Genomic DNA, 21,335 nt, shown 5'->3' on the forward strand with positions numbered 1-21,335 from the left:
AGGAAAATCGCAGTTGTGTATTAATTGTGGCGGAAAGCGATACAGGGAACTAAAACGCTATTATGACAAGCGAATTAAAAACGCCGTCATTGACCCCACCGCCGACTTCGTCATCAAAACCCCCCAAGACTACGTTGAAAGATTCATAATTAAACCAAATAATAAATTAGACAAGTAATATTATTATACAAATGGACCAAGAATTTCAGCCGCATCCCCTGGTCGTCAATTACGAGGCATCTCGCGACGGCATTGTTAGAAATCGTAGACTAAAAAACCCAGTTGGTACCGTAAGTAATCAGGGGTATTTGATGTTTGGTGCCGGAAAAAAGAAGTATTATGTTCACAGGATTGTATTTGAAGCATTCAACGGATTAATCGAAAATGGGCTTGTGATTGATCATATTAATAATAATAAGACTGATAATTCTCTTACAAACTTGCAAGCTATCTCGCAAAGTCAGAATACCAAAAAAGGCCAAACCGGTAAATACCCAAAGAAAGCAAAACCCGTAAAGTCATTTGATACAACAACTCACGAGGAAAAAATATTTCAGTCGATGAATGAGGCAGGAAAATATTTTGACATTTATATCGCCTCAATACGATTTGTTGCAGAAGGAATACAGAATTCAGCGATCTCAAAAAAGACCGGGCATAGAATTCGATTTTCATATATAACAGAAATCAGCGAGTGATGAAGTCACCGGCGCCTATGGCGCTGACGAGGTCACGTCTAACGAATTATTAAACACCTTCGGAATTGATACACGGGGTTTCATTTTTCTTTTTATTTAAAAACAAGATGTTTTATAAGAATAATGAATATCGAAGACATCAATAATATATTAGCCGAGATTTCAAAATTAAAAAATCAAGGAATTGAATTATCTGATGGTCTCGACAGTGAAAAAATATTATCCGATTATGAAATTATTAACGAGCAATCAAAACGGGGGCGTTTTACCCTGGCCCGCGAGTATTTTTTTATAAAACGATTACAACATACGATCAATGAAAACTTGTACCACAATGACGCAAATGCATTCATTGGACTATTTACTGCCGTTGAAATAATACGAAAAAAACTCGGACGTGTTTATGAACGACGCCGGGAGATTTCTAGTAAGATCAAAAACATTAGAAGGATTATAGACGAAAACTCCGTGGAGCCCCCGATGGTACACTCGGCGGAAAATTAGAAAATTGCGGATCAATTTACAATAATGGTAGGTGAATCACTTACTACTCGGCTAGCCAGAGAGCGGCTAGCAGCGCTTAGAAAGTTTATACCGTTACGAGACAGAGTGAGAGAGAAACTTCAAACACGACAACAAATGCAAACTGATTTTGCTGTTGGAAGTGAACAGTTATTTGCCCCGGTAACTAAAGCGACTAAGGATGTTACGGCGGCAACTGTACCCGTTCTTGGTGCGCTTGAAAAGATAGCGGCAGAGACAAAACAAACAAAAAGGTCTTTAGAAACACTCCCTGCAAAAATAGCGGCTGCTACAACACGGAGGCCACCACCACTCGCTATAACCGAACCACAAGAACCTTATGTTACAATGGCCGACGAAGAAGAACTAGGTGCTACTGCGAAAGAACCAGAAGAAGAAATACCCGAAGAAACACCAGAAGAAGAAATACCGGAAGAAAAAGAGGGGAATATACCCCGTATTGTACTCAAGAAGAGCACAATAGATGAAATTAGAGGCTTCAGCAACAGGGAAGAATTAATTAATTTTACTGCCAACAATTTTGCTAAGAACATACGAGATAAGAAGCATATCAATAGCGGTTACGAGAAAAATATAAAGTCGTTAAAGGACTGGGCAAGAATAGTGTATTTAGCAAGTAAACATAAAGATGCATTACCACATCATAGTAAATCCGATTACGACGCATTCCACAAGGAAGTTAAGATTATAACACCAAAAAAAGGAAAAGGATACTCTGTTGGTAAAGAATCCTACGGCGTTACCTGTCCTGGCAGTGTTCTCAGTGATATATCACGGCTAGAGGTACTAATTGGAGGAAAACGAGCCGGAAATAACTCTCCGGAAATAATCAATGAGGCCGCTGATATTTGCAAGCGGTTATTTGCAGGCGGTATTATGGACATTAATGCATATCGAACGCTCATAGACGAGCTCGTGGATGATTAATTGGAAAACTGGTGTTTTTAATAAGGATGATCATACACTACAACCACGATAAACCAGTACTCGTCTACGTGGTAAACTCGCGATTGCCTGTTTACCGCGCGTACTATGGAGATGGTCTCGGTAGCACCATTGCGGGGTTATTTACAAGAATGGCTCCAAAAGTAGCGCCGTTAGCCAAACAATTAGGAATGAAGGCTATTGATGTTATTCGTGATAAGGGAATCAGCGCTATTGGAGATGTTGCCGGAAAGGCGCTTTCAGCCGCGCGGGACAAACTAATGTCGTTGGTGAAATCCAAGAGATTTTCAAAAAGAAAACAGAAACCACCGGTAATGCCATCAACGACAGTGATGCCTGCAAATGTCAGTAAAGTAATAAATAACGCCGTGGAAGAAAAACTAGAGTCGTTGGCGACGACTCAGTCGTTGGCGACTTCGCCATCCGCCGATGCGGCAACCAACGCGCTCATGAACGCGATAGCGGGGAGTGGTTTAAATTCAAAGAATTTACGACGAAAACGACGTTGATGGATTTCAATTGAAAACATCAACATGATAAATAATAGAATGTTTGCGCGAACCGCTGATCCCGCGTTTGATATGGACGCCCCAGTGCGCAGGGATGATTCTGTCCGTGATTATCAATTTTATTCTTATTATGCAGCGCAACCCGACCTACGATCGCGAATTGAACTTCAAGTCCAAGATACCAGTAAATATTTTTTGCCGTGTGAAGCGTTTATCGAAATCGAGGGAGAACTCGTGACAAATGCCGCCGATAATGCACCATACGCAGATGACCATCGTGTTCGAGTTGGCTTCGTCAACAACGGTATCATGGCGTTATTTGAGAGCGCCAGATATCTTATTGACGGGCGAGAAATTGAATCAATAGAACGCGAGGTTGATGTTGCAACAACGATAATTGGGTTGGCGAGATACTCGGATGATTATACAAGATCGGCGGGCCCATCTATGATGTTTTCGAAGGACACCACCAATAACGCTGACCATCTTCAGTACGTTAACGTGCTGGCGGAAAGAGATACCGCAGCTGACCCACAGGCTGAAGCAGCCAATCCAGACCGCAGAGCAAGACCAGGCGCTAATTTCAATATTATAAAAAGCACCAACAATGATTACAATCTAGGATTCGCAGCACGAGTAGGAATGTTGCAAGGACCACGCCGACAGTTTTCATGCGCGATTCCACTCCATCACATATTTGGATTCTGCAGAAATGTCAGAAAAGTTGTCTATGGGGCTAAGCATACAATCGCGCTGACGCGAAGGGGCGATGATAACAATGCAATATGGCATGCTGCTGGCGTCGCTGCCGGTAAAGTCATTTTAACTAAAATGGCATTGTGGATGCCGGTGCTGACTCCATCAGTTACCACGGAAGCACGATTGTTAGCATTTATGGAACAGGGAGGGAAATCGTTGTTGAGTTGGCTAGCGGTAACAACTGATGCTAAAGAGGATAACGTCGCCGATACGTTTACATGGCACCTGGCGTCAAAACAGGGTGTTTCAGCCCCGCGTCATATATTCATAGCGCTGCAGAATAGGGAACGATTGGGTAGTCAAGAACGCAGCCATATGATATTTGATCAATTAGGAGTCAGGGATGTTTCGCTGAGAATAAACGGACAACAGGAACCATCCGAGGATATACAGCTTAATTACGGCGACAACCATATCGCACGTGTGTATCATCGATTGCTGTCGTATATGGGTCGTGATCAAAACGTCGACACTGGTTTGCAAATATCACAACTTGATTTTAAAAACCTGTATCCGATTTATTATTTTTCGCTGGAACATCTTGATTTAACGAGACAATCCGTCGTTGATATACACTTCCGAGCTCGTATAGCCCCGGGTGGTGTTAATTATAGAGCGGTTGCTGTCATTCTCAGCGATAAATCAATGCTGCTAGAAGGCGTTGGTGGACGAATGAGAATCGTTGATGCGCCAGTGGAAAACATGTAATTGAAAGCACAAAACGCGTTTACAATAAATGTCGTATAGTGTCGTCAGTGTAGAGTTGACTGATGGTCAAGTCAAGAAATTACGATCAAAGTCGGCTAAACAATGCGGAACCACAATAACGCTGAAGCCGTCACAGATGGCAGGTGGTAATCATAAGATATCGTTGACGGCGCGTCAAATAAAACATTTCAATGATGCGATGAAGAATAAAAAGGGTGTTCAAATAGATTTTTCAGCCGCAGCAATTAAAAACATGGAAAGGACCGGTGGGATATTTCCACTGTTAGCTGCGATTCCAGCGTTGATTGCCGCGGCCGCACCAGCAGTGGCTAAGGCGGCGGCGTTGGGGGCCGTTGGTACCGCGGCGGGAATGGCATTAAAGAAGGCAACCGGGAAAGGCTACAAAAAAAAACGACCCGTGGCCGGAAAGGGTCTAAGACTACCGGGAACCCCGTATTCATGGTATTCGGGAAAGGGTCTAAGACTACCGGGAACCGTTTATTGACTCGGGAGTCTATGACTCCTGAGTCTATGACTCCCATGTCTAATTTTGATTTAATAGACGCCGCAAACGCGTTAGCGATAAAAAACTTCAGAGGTGTTTTTATGAGGGATCAATTACCGGCGGCACCAAGGAATATTGAAACAGGCATAATTAACCTCGATGGGTCCTCCGGAGCGGGAACTCATTGGGTTGCATACGCGATTGATCCGCGTGCAATCGTCTATTTTGATTCATACGGGTTAGCCCCGCCAAACGAGTTCATGCGGTATATCCGGGCGTGTTCAGCCCGGGCGTGTTCAGCCCGGGTTTTTTATTCCACGCTGCCAACACAGCAATTGAGTGACCCGCCGATATGTGGCCGTGAGGTATTGAACGTACTCGCGGAGATTTCATCATCGCGGAAACCACCTCATGTGGTTGTAAACGAATACACTAGTGGGGTTGTAGAAGCTCAACGGATTTTAGAGAATAACATTTACAATAATAATGATTGATATCTGGGGGCGACCGGTTTCGGCGCTGAAACAATCCGCGGAAACGACCGCCGCCGACATAAAAAAACTAATTGAGGATGAAATCGCTGATATGTTGAATCTAACAAGTGTTGACCCGGGCGAAATAGTTGTATTTCAAGACCGCCAGGGTAAATTGAAATCCGGTAATGTGTCACTGAATGACGTTTTAATACGACAGCGTGATGCCGCCGAGAACGCTATCGCGCTGTATACCAGCGACGGACGACTCAGACCAGGTAAACATATAGTGGAGATAGAGAGAATAATAGAATTAATCCGAGACGGTACTATAAGGTTGAATGAATCCGTGATCGAACTTGACGCGCATGTGAAAAAATCTGCCACCGAGGTGAAAAAATCTGTCACCGATATACAACTCACTACCGCTAGTTTTTTTGGAACCCCGACGGTAACCGAACCGAATCTTGCAACAATAAAAAATACTATTTTGGAGTTTACGACGCTGTCGGGTCAATTTACCTCGTTACGAAAAAATGTTAACAGGATCGATGACAACTTTGATAAATTCCTTGGTAAAAAAAATGCCAAACCGGATGAAATCACAATAACTATAAATGATATCACTGCGTATGGACAGGAAATAGAAACAATCAAAACTGATGTTGCAACGAACAAAAGGAGTGTAGACGCGCATGAACGGGAAATAGAAATAATCGGCGCTAATGTTGCAACGATCATAAATAATGTAGACGCGCATGAACGGGAAATAGAAATAATCGGCGCTAATGTTGCAACGATCATAAATAATGTAGACTCGCATGGACGGAAAATAGAAACAATCAAAACTGATGTTACAACGATCATAAATAATATGGACACGCATACACAGGAAATAGGAACAATCAAAACTGATATTGAAGCGAACAAAAAAAATGTAGACGCATATTGGCGGGGAATAGGATTAATTAAAACTGATGTTGCAGCGAACAAAAAAGGCATAGACGTGCATACATATGAAATAGAAACAATCAAACTTGATGTTGCAGCGAACAAAAAAAGTATAACCGAGAATACACGGGAAATAGAAACAATCAAAACTAATGTTGCAGCGAACAAAAAAGATGTGGACACGCATATACAGGAAATAGGAACGATTAAAACTGATGTTGAAGCGATTAAAGACGGACTACCGAGAGTAGCAGAGCAATTCGAAAAAATAAAAATCCCTCATGAGAACATCATCAACACAGTATACACAATTCGGCATGGATCATTCGATTGGACTCCTACACAGAATACAGTAAATATCACCGCAACTGTTAAGGGCATTTATCGATTGACACTGGTTTCAATGATGCAGTTTAATATATTATCGTCGAGTTCATCCGGGTTTAACAATACAATATCAACAATTATAGACAAGAACGCAACTGAACAGTTTACAATTTATGCCGTTGATAGAAATCTAGCCCGGGCAAACATTACATGGTATGTGGAATTTGCAGCGAATCTAAGTAATTAAAAACACTAGCTCTTTTAAAATAAAAATGACCACCAAGGAAGTTGAATCAGAGGTATCACCGACGTCACATCAATATCGATTCGATACCGCAAAAGAATTTTCCGCGAACTTGAAAACGCTTTCCGAACAATACCGTGTAAAAATAAAAAAATACCGTCGTAAAATAACCGCCATCGACGCGGTCGTGTACTCGGTGTCGGGTATAGTAGCTGGCGCCGGTGTTATTTTATCCACGGTGACCACGATAACCCCGATCGCTGTTCCAATCGCTGTCTCCGCAATGACAACAGTTGCTGGAGTTGCCAACGCAATCACTAGGAAGATATCATCGTGTTTTCAGAAAAAACTCAACGAGTATACAGTAAAACATCAAATAGTATCCGACGCATACTCGAAATTATCCGGGTTGATCTCGTTATCGATTGATAATTTGTTCGTATCCGATGTTGAATTCTCCACGATGGTCCAGTTATATAGCTCCGCGATGTCAAAAATCGAGGATTTTCAACTGGAAGCCGAAACCACCTGGTTGTTAAAATTAGACACTAAAAACAACGAATAATAATAATGTCGCTGAACCCCGAAGGGTCTCAATTACTTCAGCGGATCGCGGAGAACACCACTCCGGTACAAACAAGTATGATATCGATAACATCAACGAAACCCGAATTCAGTGTGAACTTCCCATCACCGGTTCCAGTAAAGGAAATAGCGCTGGCAAAATTGCGAGTATATCACAGTTGGCCTAATATCCGAGCGGACGCATTTAACGGACAACAACCTAATAACTCGCTGGTTTTTGCACGGACAAATAAACCCGATGGGACCCCAAACTGGGAGGAGGTTACAATACCAACTGGGTCATACCAAATAGAGCAAATCAATAAAGAATTTCAACGCAGGATAAAATCGATCACAGGAAAGGAATCAAAAATCGCTATTACGGTTCATGAACCGACGTTATCGTCGACGATTGAAATAAGCACACCGGGGTATATGGTTGATATTTATAACAGTTCAATAAGAACCATACTAGGATGGCCTGAGAATCCACCCGCGGACGCCCCCCCATCAACTATCCTCAGATACGATAACGGAGATGGTGGTAGGCATATTGCTCCATACAACGTAAATATTGCATCGGTGATAGCGATTAATCTAGTGTGCGATGTTATCGAAGGGAGTTACCAGGTGGATACCAAGCAATCAAATCAAGCTCAACAGGGGTATATCCTTTATTCGTTTTCACCAACAGCCCCTCCGGGATTTTTGATCATTGAGAGTCCGATTAATCCGGTCTATATGCGATGCCATGATCGGTTTTTAACGAGAATTAATTTTAGAATTACCGATCAGTCAAATAACCTAATTGACCTACAAGAGGAGGAGTTAGTGATCACTCTGTTTGTAAGATCATAGCAGCAGAGGGGGCGATGACATCGACGCGGTCGTCGATGTGCTTACCGGACGCTGACGACGCTGGGGATCAACGCGCAGAAGGTGTTAATTAAACCAAATGACGTCACCATCGTGTAGGATGGACCGACGTCGTTTTTTTTTTACCAGCGCTAATTACACCGGATCCGTTGAGTGCAGAAAATAATAATTAAGCAAAATAACGATTGGACAAAATGTCCGATTCGCCCCCTCTGCTGCTCCACTTCCCGCTATCGCGTTCATGAGCGCGTTGGTTGTTGCATCGGTGGATGACTGAGCCGCCAACGACTCTAGTTTTCCTTCCAAGGCGTTATTTATTACTTTACTGACATTTGCAGGCATCACTGTCGTTGATGGCATCACCGGTGGTTTCTGTTTTCTTTTTCTCACCAACGATGCTAGTTTATCTCGTGCGGCAGAAAACGCCCTTCCGGCGACATCTCCAGTAGCACTAATACCCTTATCACGAATAACATCAATGGCCTTCATAGATAATTGTTTGGCTAACGGCGCCACTTTTGGAGCCATTCTTGTAAATAACCCCGCAATGGTGCTACCGAGACCGTCTCCGTACCACGCGCGGTATACAGACAATCGTGAGTTTACCACGTAGACGCTGACTGGTTTATCATGGTTGTAGTGTATAATCATCTTTATTATAAAAACACCAGTGTTTTCCAATTAGTGATTGGTCAATCGCTGTAATGACCGTGGTCATCAAAACCGTCCACAAGTTCGTCTATGAGCGTTCGATATACATTAATGTCCATGATACCACCGGCAAATAACCGCCTGCAAATATCAGCGGCCTCATTGATTATTTCCGGAGAGTTATTTCCGGCTCGTTTTCCTCCGATTAGTACTTCCAGCCGTGATATATCACTGAGAACATTACCAGGACAAATAACGTCTTTACCAACAGAGTATCCTTTTCCTTTTTTTGGTTTCCTACTTTTAACATTCTCGAGGAATGCTTTGTAATCGGTATCACCACGACGTGATAATTCGTCTTTATATCTACTTGCTAAATACACTATTCTTGTCCATTTTTCCACCGAATTTACATTTTTCTCGTAGCCGCTATTGATATGCTCATCTCGTGTGCCCTTAGCAAAATTTGTAACAGTAAAATTAACTAATTCTTCATCGTCAAGATTTCTGATTGTGTCTATTGTGCTCTTTTTAAGTACATTACGGGGTATATTCCCCTCTTTCTGTATTTCTTCCGGTATTTCTTCCGGTATTTCTTCTTCTGGTTCTCTTGCGGTGGCGCCTAGTTCTTCTTCATCGGCCATTGTAACATAAGGTTCTTGTGGGTCCGTTATAGCGAGTGGTGGCGGCCTCTCCCTCCGTTGGTGTGTTGTAGCAACCGCTATTTTCGCAGGAAGTGTTTCCAGAGACTCTTTTGTTTGCTCGGTCTGAGCCGCTATCTTTTCAAGCGCACCGAGGACGGGCACAGTTGCGCTTTTTACCGGGGCAAAGAGTTGTTCACTTCCAACAGCAAAATCAGTTTGTAGTTGTTGCCGCGTTTGAAGTTGTTTTCGGACCCTGTCTCGTAACGGTATGAACTTTTTAAGCGCTGCTAGCCGCTCTCTGGCTAGCCGAGTAGTAAGTGATTCGCCTACCATTATTGCAAATTGCTCCGTAATTTCTAATTTCCCTGTGGCAGCGTCAGACGCACGTTACCACGACCTATCGGGGAAAAAAAAATGTATACAACGTAAAAATTCACTTCCGTACGCTACATGCCAGGCTCCACGGAGTTTTCGTCTATAATCCTTCTAATGTTTTTGATCTTACTAGAAATCTCCGCCGTCGTTCAAAAGCCTGTCCGAGTTTTTGTCGTATTTTTTCAACGGTAGTAAACAATCCAATAAATGCATTTACGTCATTGCCATACAGGTTTTCATTGATCGTATATTGTAATCGCTTTATAAAAGAATACTCACGTGGCAAGGTATATCGACCTTTCTTTGATTGCTCGTTAATAATTTCATAATCGGACAATATTTTTTGGTTATCAAGCTTATCAGATAATACAATTCCTTGATTTTTTAATTTTGAAATTTCAGTTAAAATGTTATTGATGTCTTCGATATTCATATTCTTTTAAACATCTTTATTTCTAATATAAAAAAAATGTTTTACAAAATGAACTCTAGGCGCATAAAGGTGCTGTTAACATCTTTACTGCCTAGAGAAATATGTGCGTGATTATGGACTCGTATAACATGAAGTTGCCACCGCATCTTCGTGTTAACAGAGAGTATTATGATTGGACGGCACATACATAAAACCATTACGAACGCTTTGTAAATGATACCCGCAGAATTCACCTCTACATGATTTATTGCACGGGGTTGTCGACCCAATCATCAACCATTTGCAGTGATTCATTATACTATATTCTTTCATTTAAATACTTGTTTTAATTATATGGAGGAGTTCGAGAGATTAGCAGCAATTAAGCCCTGGAAAAATATTAGGTTTAATCTCGATAGAGTCCTCAAGGACGCACCAAAAGCGTTAATAAACGATAGAACCCTGTTGAATAAAATACGCGATTGTATCAATGAATTCAAGCGTGATGGTGCATCTCATAGTTGGTCAACATTTCGAATTGATGGTGTTGTTGATGCTACCATGAACGACAACCGCGCAGCAACGATAATATCACAACTTGACGGTAAAAAGTATTTCTTCAGAGTAAAATTCATTGTCCGGGTGGAATCAGGTAATTGGATCATACGTGATAAATTTGAACCAGTTCTCAGCGACAAGAAAACAGTTATTGTTAGCCGCGACTCCAAGCCGGGGTTGTTAACCGGAATTGACAGACCATACTATGAACGAGCGTATCCTGAAACAGCAGTTGTTTATGGAATATACCCGTTAAATAAGAAACCTGATATCGGAAAACTAGCGCCGATGAAACAGTCAACGGGGATAAATTGTGTAGCAGAACGAGTAATAGAGCATTTTACAAATGCGTGTCGAGGAAATAAACTGACCGATTTACGACGTAGCAAAATAAACCAATGGGAGGAGACAGTGCGCGAGCGAGGAGCAACCATCAGCGACATAGCGAGATTAGAAACGTCGTTGAGATTTCCAATAACCGTTACAACAATAACCGGTGAAGTATTATACGAATCAAAGTATAAATCAAAGGGAGCCCCAATCAAAATTATTGATCATAACGAACACGCGTGGACGCCCGCGGTCACAATATTTCCACGGGATAGAACAGTAAAGTATATCCCGGGGGAATTCCTGGGAGAGGATGGTTTTCTCGCGGAGAGGAAACTATTTGATGCTATTGCTTGTTTGTGTAAAAACGACCCTGTGTCAGTGTGGTTACTTCGCAGCGCTGAAAACGATGCGGATACCTTTGATCAGTTTGTAAGACCAAACGGTGAATTATATCGCACTGAAGCGTTTCACAACAAGATGAAAAAAACCGCCATGGAATTTGAAGAGCATGATGAACAACTGCTAACAAATTGTTTTACGATTCCATCGGTTGCGGCTCATGTTGCAGCAAGGAAAAATGCGTGGAGACCAACGCGCAAGGAATTTCTACCGGATGTACAATCCAGTTGTTTGGAATACTATCACGATGGACTATGGAACACTGAATACAACCGCGACGCTATGATTTCCGTTGATATGGTTGCCTGTTATCCAGCGAGTTTTCTCGGGTATGGATCCGCCGCTGAGTACTTTAAACGATTTGGACACCCCAGACATGAAATGACTCGTGTTGCTATTAATGGACCACTGCCTGATTTTGATTTAACCGGATTCGCTCGCATAGTATCATTTGAATTCGCAGCAGGACTTCATCGCTGTTGTTATATTTGGATCGGTAGACACATGGCTGAAAAGAGATGGCTTCCAATAGCGCTGCTACGGTTTATGATTGATTGTAGCATGCTTGTATCGTTGATTGTCAGCGACGCAATAATATCATATCGGGCGCAGACTGAAGTCTGGTTACCAGAACCAGAGCGTCTAGATAGCATAATTGACGAATCCAGAAAACACATTGATGCCGACGAGGAATATATCATCGAATGGTCCAAAAAGATATTCAACCAACGAAACCGCGAGGCAAAAGATCTCGGTAGAAGAATAATTGGTAAGTTCACACAAGGTGGAAAAAACTGCGACTACAAACGATATTGCTCACGGCTGATTATAGATGACGCAGAATATGATTTCGTAATCAAGGACGCAGTGGCAAAAAATAGATACGTGAACTGCAAAACAGCTTTCTTGTCCAATGGAACAAGGTTGGGTACAGTTGTTACCTACAGCGATGGAGACAGCCCGGCATATCCACATTTGAGGGCGTCTATGCTGGGTTACGCCGCTATCAATTTATTCTCGATGATAAATAGATTTCTCGACACCGCGGTTAGAGTAGCCGTTGATTCATTTTACATAGACGTAAAGTATAAGGGAAACATAGCCGAGTTTACTAGTCCGGACGAGAGTTGGGGTATATGGAGAATTAAAAATGAAATACGACGCGATTATTCCCCGTCAGCAGATGTCACCGTTGAAAATAATTACTTACGCGGTGATAATCTATCAGAATGGTCTAATGCACCACCGTGTTCTGATCCAATTTGTAGATATAAAACAGTTTATTTAAGCGGCTGTGGCGGGTCAGGAAAGACGACTCGGGCAATTGAATTATTTCGAACGCGGGCAAGTATAATCGTGCTTACACCGACCCATAGACTAGCACGAGAGATAAAACAACGAAATGTTGACGCCGTTACTTATCACAGCTTTTTTCGATACAGCGGCGGTGAGTGGACTCCTGATCGAATGATTAAAAAATTTATTCCTGAGGTTATCATCTGGGATGAGATATGTACTGTTTCGTTAGATGTTTTACAAATGTTTCTTGAGTGGTTGCTGCGCGCGAATACAGCGGTGATAATGTGCGCAGATCATGGCCAACCACCACCATTTGTCGGCGAGGGTCCACATGATTGGTTAAAGGCTTTTGTGGACTATTATGAAGAAACCGATACTGATTACCGAGCACTTGATGAACAACTGCGCGAGGTTAAAAAATTAATCAGATTACAGCCGGATAGAGTTCAATGTGAAATAATTCGCGAGGTGATTCCGGAAACGCCGTTAAATGAATTCTGGGAAACATGGAGACCAAACGATTTAATTGTAGCGAGTAGAAAGATAGTCAGAGACACACTTCAGCGGACGTTGTTTGCGTTGCATAAGGAAAAGTTTCCAACGCGCCCAGTGCCGTTATGTTATAGACCCGCGGACACACGGCGGCAGAACATTGAAGTTGAAATCCCGGGCCCAACAGCGTCAGGGACAAAAAAACAAATTCTTGTGCTGAATGATATTGTGCTCGTTGATATCAGCGTCGTCGAGGACGCGCTACGTGCTGATAAATCCCCGTGGACGCTAGGATACGCAACGACAATACATTCCTCGCAGGGATTAACCATCACGGACACAATTGTTTGGATGGTTGATAATCGCATCGAATGGTCAAATCTAGTCTATCTCGCAGTGTCCAGAGTACGGAGAATGAATCAGCTTCGAAGAATTGTTATTGACGAAGCCAGTGACAACGATGACATTATTGATGCTAGCGTCATTGATAGAAAACTCTCGGGTTACCGCCAACAGGATAAAAAAAAAACAGCGGCGTTTTGATATTGATGCCGAATTAATAATTGCGTTACGACAACAACAGAATAATCACTGCGCGAGTTGCAATTGTGTAATGCGCTGGCGTTATTCGGATAAAGACGCTCGCCAATTTACCGTGGACAGGATCGATAACAGTCTCGGTCATGTCAAAAACAATGTAAGGTTGACCTGTCTTGAGTGCAATAGACGCAACGGCGCTAGTTAAGACCACGCGGGGGCAATTGAGTATCGTCAGGTATCACTTGTAGATGCTCGCGTGTAAACCCCCGCTGTGGGGCAGTTGAATCCAGTCTATAGATCGGTGGTCTACCAGTTGATCGTGTTATCGTTGATATGTTATGTGTGGTAACACTCCAAATAGGATCAGTAGCTCTTTTTTTACCGCCTTCAAGCTCTCCTGGTTCATACAGATATCTAACAGTGACATCGCCGAGAATCGGCTTGGAAACGCTATCTATTTTTGATCTTCCGGGTATATACTTTTTTTTAATCGCGTCGCTGGGCTTCATGTTGATTGCTCGGGTAATCTCGTTATTTAACGCTGCAATTACGCCTGGCAACCTTTTGACCCATTCACGAGATCGTTTTTCTTGGATGAATTCCTTCGCGTATTGATACCCAAATAACCGTTCAGCAAGAGTCCGATTGAATCGTTCAACAATTGCCTGATCACGATGTAGCGCAGTATGACCTCGTCGTATCGCGACGCTATGATGTTTCAGCGTTGATAAAACAGCGCCGCGAAATTCACTACCAGGATCAACTTGTAATAGATTTGGCCAGCGCAGAGGACCCCTTCGGTAAATCCGCTCAAACGCATCGGCTACTTCAGTTGCTGACTTTGTTTTTAACGGCTCCGCTTGTTTGTGTCGACTCGCAACATCAACTACGGTTAGCGTGTATTTGTAACCGTTGTCATGCGGCAGAAATAGTATATCAGCTTGATGAACTTCATTGGGTACGGTAACATCAAAGTGCGAGAAGTTGATTTGTTTAGGCGGTGGTAGATAAATTTGCCATATAGCCTGTTTGGATAACCAATTAGCCGCAGTGGCCTTTGTTACCTTTGCAGCGCTTGCGAGTTTACCAATTGCGGCCTTTCCTTTCCAGTATCCTCTCGGAGAATAATAGATGGATTCCATGTTGTTATTATAAACGCTAGCGTTTTCAATTACCAGCGCGAGAAGCTCCGCTTCCAATCATTAACTTACCTTTCATAGCCGATTTTACCAACCATGAAGCCAATTTTTCTTTGAATGATTTATCAGGAATAGCATTTAACGCGTGAATTAATTTTACATCCGCGATATGACGCTGTTGCAGATCGCTACTTTTGTAGTAAGCAACATCATGAGCATGACACGCCTTATCGATAGCGTTTATTGGATACTCATCGGGTTTGGGCTGATTTTGATCATCGAGTCTGATATCTAATCGTGTTCCGGGGCCACAGTAGCTATATCCTGGGAGGTGCTTTTCTCCTGGATACTTTGCCCACGGTGTTCCGGGGAGTTTTGATAACTTGGCTGCAATATCACCTCCTCGCTTTTTTTTAAAACATCCCCGGGTCTAATAGAAATAAATCTAAATTTCTTTGTACCGCATCGTGCACACTTACCAGTAAGTGCCGATCTGTTATTTCTCGTTGTAACGGTTGTCATATCATTTGTGCCAGTACGCACTCTACACTTCACACAATATAAATCCATAATTTATGTATAGAGATATGAATATAATTGATTTTTCGGCGACTAAAACGAGAGAACCAGTTAAGCATGTTGCAGCGTTACCAAACTCGATCCGGATGATTATCATCGGACCATCTGGATCCGGCAAGACGCAATTGTTACTCAATTTAATAATGAGATGGATGAAGTGGGATAAGTTGTATTTAATCGCCCCTAGCGTGGATGATCAACGATGCTACGAGGTGTTGAAAGATTTTAACGAGAATGCATCAGCGATCGCTGAAAAAAATGTTATTGAGTTTATTACAGATATCAATGATGCACCAGGTATTGATGATATTGATGGCGACGTTAACAATCTAGTCGTGTACGATGATGTTATGTTAGACAATCAAAAAAACCCAGCTAGGATATTTTCCAGAGGGAGGCATAAAAACACCGACGTGATATATGTCACTCAACGATACACTCAGATTCCAAAAGTAATCAGAGACAACTGTAATATTCTTGCTGTATTCAACGGCGTTGATACACACACGCTACGAAATATTTGGCAGACATGGTGCGGCGGTGACATGGACTTTAATGGTTTTCGAAACTTTTTTAGTCATGCTCAGTCGACCCCACATGGATTTGTAACGATAAATTTACATGATCCTCGGACACGATATCGTATCGGACTTGACCAAATATTCGGTTAAATTGTAACTAATTTTCATTGTAAATAACTTCTTAGCAGCGGGGGGGGGGGGCAATGACATCGACGCGGTTGTCGCGCTTTTTTACCGGACGCTGACAACGCTGGGATCGGCGCGCAGAAAGTATTAATTAAACCAAATGACGATTGGACGACCCCCCGACGACGACGTCGTTTTTTTTTTACCGGGCGCTGACGACACCGGATCCGCTGAGTGCAGAAAGTATTAAGTAAACCAAATGACGATTGGACAAAATGTCCGATTCGCCCCCCCCCCCCCCCCCCGCTGCTTAGACTGCCGCGTAAACACGAAAGAGTTCTCCTTCCCTTTCCGAAGAAGCAGACCCTATCATGCTGAGCCCCACGCTCTTCAACATTATGATCAACGACCTCCTCTCATGCCAAGACCGGACATCAATTAACAGCGTGCAATGTGCGAATTAATTTTTACCAGTAAAATTCATGAGTGAGTGTCGGTTCCAATCCCACTCATCCCCACAATAGGTACAAGCTTACTTAAACATGAGTGCGCGTTGGGTCCATTCCCACCGATGACAGACCACCATTCAGATAGCATAGGATAATATGTCTCGCTAACTGATGGCTTAATTATCAGCACTCCTTGAGTGCATAAACGCCTGGGGGATGTGGCTCCAATTCCTTTCCCCATGAACAATTAGCATACTGCTGTGCAGGAATAAACTAGAGGCGCATGCACTCCGTGCAAATGCCTCTATAATCCAAATGATCAATCAATTACATCATTCTGGCTACCCAGCGTTGATTAATCAACACCTTTGGAAAAATGGATTTGTTCAACAGCTTGAAACACAGTTCGTAATGGATGGTGGATGCAGCCTATGTGGTGGAAAGGCTTGAACATGAATGGAGGTATCCAGGTAGTTTAGACTTTGTGACCAGTCAAGTGACCAGAAAGTAGCCATGAATCTAGTGAAAGGCATTATAGCGGAGGAAGTAGAAAAGTTAAGAGGCACCATTCAGCCTAAGTATATGAGGGTGGGAAAACTGAAGCAGGTCCTTGATAATGTGATCAAAGTGAGGTGCTTTTTACAACTCGTGTTGAATTAACAGAGTGGCCTTTTGTAAAGTGGGAGCTAGATCAACTAAACAAAAGGGGAAGAAATGATGCCAAAAGTGCTGGAAGAAGAGATGAAAAAGATTAAAGAAAACTGGGCTAAAGAGAGATTGGACAAAGAAAACAAAGAAAAAGAGGACTTTGACAAACTGAACAAAAACTGAATCAGGGTGCAGGAAAAATTTAGATCGATGGGACATCCTGACTGGATACCAGATGATGAAAAGAAGAAGAACGTAATCATTGAGAAAGTGAGGAGATGGTGGAAGAACAAGAGAAAATTAAGAGAAAAAAAAAGGCCCTTTTCATAGCCACTTATATGCCTCAAAAAGATTTGTTTTATTGCCTAACAAATAGTTTAGTTGATTTTATAGTTTAATTTACAATCCCAACCTTTTTTCCGTATATACTTCCAACCTTTTGTCCGTATAAATCTTGTCCGTATACAGACCCACGACCTTTTAGACTGGAATTTCTGTTGTCAATATAAATCGTGTCCGTAAACAGCCACACGACCCTTCTGACTGAATTTTCCATTGTCCGTATACAGCCCCCTATTACTACTAACAACCGTTAAAATGCATAATAATGCTAATTTATTAATGAAAATATAATACGTTTTAAGTTAACAAAATGTGAAACTTATATAGGCCTAATATGTCATGCAATTTTGAAATGAGACTGTTAATTTAATTTTATACAGAGTCCGATTTGCAACTGGAATGTGCTGTTGCCATGTGCGCATTTTAAAAAAAATATAATTATAACATCCATTACATTCATTAGGTAATTTAAATAAGTAACGTTATTTGAGTTTATTTTAGTATATTTGAGTGTACTTTAGTATACTTCAGCGCATTTTAGTAACTTGCTGCGATGTCGTAGCCTTAACGTCCACGAAGTTGTGGTACTGATATTAGTACTATTTAGTAACTAAATGTGCAATTTTATCAATAATATCATTATTTTTATTCCCAAAAACTTTGATTGTGCCGATGATTGCTGTCTAAAAAATGTTTGTAAAAAAAAACGTTTCTTTGATTTGTTTTTCGTATTCTTATATATTAATTAAAGTGTCTACAATTTTCCCGAGAAATCCCATACATTGCTGGCATGTATAGAAAGAAGTAATAGTATTTTACAACATATATTATTTGCTGTTTTTTTTTAAACAGGTGTAATGTCAATTGTAAGAGCATTAAAACAAAAGTGTGCCCCATCCCATGGAAATTTACTATTAAAGTTTAAATCATGTGGACAAATTAATTATATAAGACGCGTTTGAGATAACGATATTGATTATAATTCATAATATAATAAACTTCCGCAAATTGCACCATATCAAAAGTTAGAAGCAATTTAGTTTTTAAAATCTGTTTAATTCAAATGATTTTTTATTTTCAGTTTTGTGTTCTTGTCTAGTTGCATAGTACTGCAAAAAAGGTCAAAGCGAACTAAATCTTTGTATAGACCATCTCAACCCAACATTTCAGATCATCTGTCCAGAAGCTGTACGTTACTTTTATTTGATGTAAAAGACAGAGAAAACAACAGTTTTAACAAGACAGATTTACCATGACTAGTCTATTCATAAGATTACAAACTTTACAAAAACACACGCGCAGAATAGTTACATTTCAAAGTGGATTCTCGCGCAAAACACACACACACTGCCTTCCTTATTATGTTGTTGTTGTTGTGGGGTTTAACGCCATTTTTCAGCACACGATAGGCTATATATGGCGGCCAGTATTAATGTTGGAGGAAGAACCGGGGAAAAGCCTGGAAAGAACCACCGACCCAGAGAAGCTACCGGCAAGCTTTCTCATATACCCACACTGGCTGAATCCGAGACTCGAACGGGCGCAGACAGATGTGATATGGCAGTGATCAGTAACGGAGAGCGCTTTAGACCACTCGGCCACTCAGGGACCCTCCTTTCTTATTAAACTTATAAACAAAATTAATGATGAATCATAATAAATGTTCATCATTTATGATTTAAGGAGTTGCTACAACTATACTGACTGGCACTCGACTGAGAATAAAAAAATAAAGTCTTTTATATACATTTGACATTAGTCCTCCCCTGGCTATTTTATTTTTCGATCTTTTCCTTTGGTTTGGCTTTCTAGCAGTGCTCTTAACACCATGTGAAACATAATTTTTTCATAGTTGAAACTATTTATATTATGTCCTTGCTTTTTATTTTTCGAATTCTTAAGGAATTTCTGGAAAAGGTCTTTACGTTTCTCCTCAGTTTTGCAATGCCGTAATACGCTGTTGACACAATATGCAGCATAATTTCTGTGCAAATGTAATTTCTTTCACCTAGCAGTGCATTCTGAAATCTATGAACTGGATGTTTACTGCTTGAAATAATAGCATGGTGTTCAATGATTTAGCATTATTATTTGTCCATAAGTTCTCGTTGAGATTTTTTCTGCATGGTTCATTTACACAAATTTTCTTTTACGTGCCTATCATATTTAATGAAGAGTGGGTGGTTACTAAAAAGATGCTTCATTTCTGAGGATCTCCCCTAAAAATCGACTGATCTATCCGCATTAACCAACGCGTTATTGCCAAAAAGTTTATCTATGACTGTTCTCGTGTGTTAAGTCGTATGGTGACATTAAAGCTTTTACAAACCCCGAAGATCTGGCATTGAAATGTACAAAATCCGTTAGCTGTGTAGATCAAATGTATCCCTCCCATTTTAAATACATAACTTGGTATGATACCTTTGACTATGTTAATTCTTGTTGAATTTATGGTTTCAGTCATTATTTAGAGAATCGTGATTGTTATTTTATAATTATTTTCTTTTGGTATTTTTTTTTCTGGTTCGTTTAAAGGTCAAGTTTAGTGTACTTGCAACCTATGCAACCTCCTTGAACTGTATTTTTGTTGCTTTTTAAAAGGTATAGTACAATCATGGAATAATAGAGCCAATAATGCATTTTATTTATTTAAAAAACAGTACTAAACAAAAGTTTGATTCATGGGCTTATGCATGATTCCAACATGCCATGTTATGTTACTGGTGCCAAAGAAAATGTTTTACTGTGAGCTGATATTGTTTCAAGGCAGTTCAGCATCTTCCTGTTTGCAGCACTGAATCAAATTGGCAAGATGTATATACAAAGGCATATGCAGTTGAAGAGAATATGTTTAATTTGCGATTGAAATATGTAATCACTTTTGTAAATCACTCCCTACACTTTGCAGATAAAATTTTCAGTAAAATGGCTATAAATTACATTATAATATTAATCTTCATGGAAGATAATAGGATCTATGTTGGGGTTTGGTCCGACTTCTCTGTCACATGGGTGAGAAAATAATTGCTATATTAATCATTTAAAAAATGAATGAATTCCTCAAGCTGCTATTTAATGGTTGCTTTCCTTTATTAAAATAGGACCTGGATAAAAAAAATCAAATGCTTATTTAAGGAAGAGAGAGGAGCATATTTTATATTTACATCTCTGTTTTGGATCTGATTAGGAGCGAAAACCCGTTTATGTAAAAAAGTTTGTAACATATAAATATTATACATAGTTTACAATATTTCATGAATCTTAATAAACCTCAATAATAGTAATAATAATAATAATAATAACTATTATCATTATTGGTGTTGTTAATATTACCTAGGGATTCACTGAGAAAATACAAGCAAATCTCCATTAAGGTCTGCATTGTCAAAGTCGAGAAAACAAAATCAAATATGCATTCTTAAAACTTGATTAGCATATTTGTGTATACATGCACTTATAAAATACTGTCTATAGGATTCCGTGATAGTTATACTGCTTGAAAAGAATGGTTCATATACATGAATAAGCCGCTTTTGAAAAAGGCGATTTTCTCGTGTAAGTTTGAAAGAAATCACATTACAGACAAGATTACGGTAGTTTGTCATTACCAAGTAGTCAATGGAGTTTATCTCATTCCATATTGGATATACAGTGAAACAATTCTAAACTGGTCCCCTCTAAAGTCTGGCTTCATCTGTAGTTTGTTAATATATTAATGTCAATGCT

Source organism: Sinohyriopsis cumingii, chromosome 18, assembly GCF_028554795.1.
Source record: "Sinohyriopsis cumingii isolate HCF-2022 chromosome 18, ASM2855479v2, whole genome shotgun sequence".
In the NCBI taxonomy this organism is placed as follows: domain Eukaryota; kingdom Metazoa; phylum Mollusca; class Bivalvia; order Unionida; family Unionidae; genus Sinohyriopsis; species Sinohyriopsis cumingii.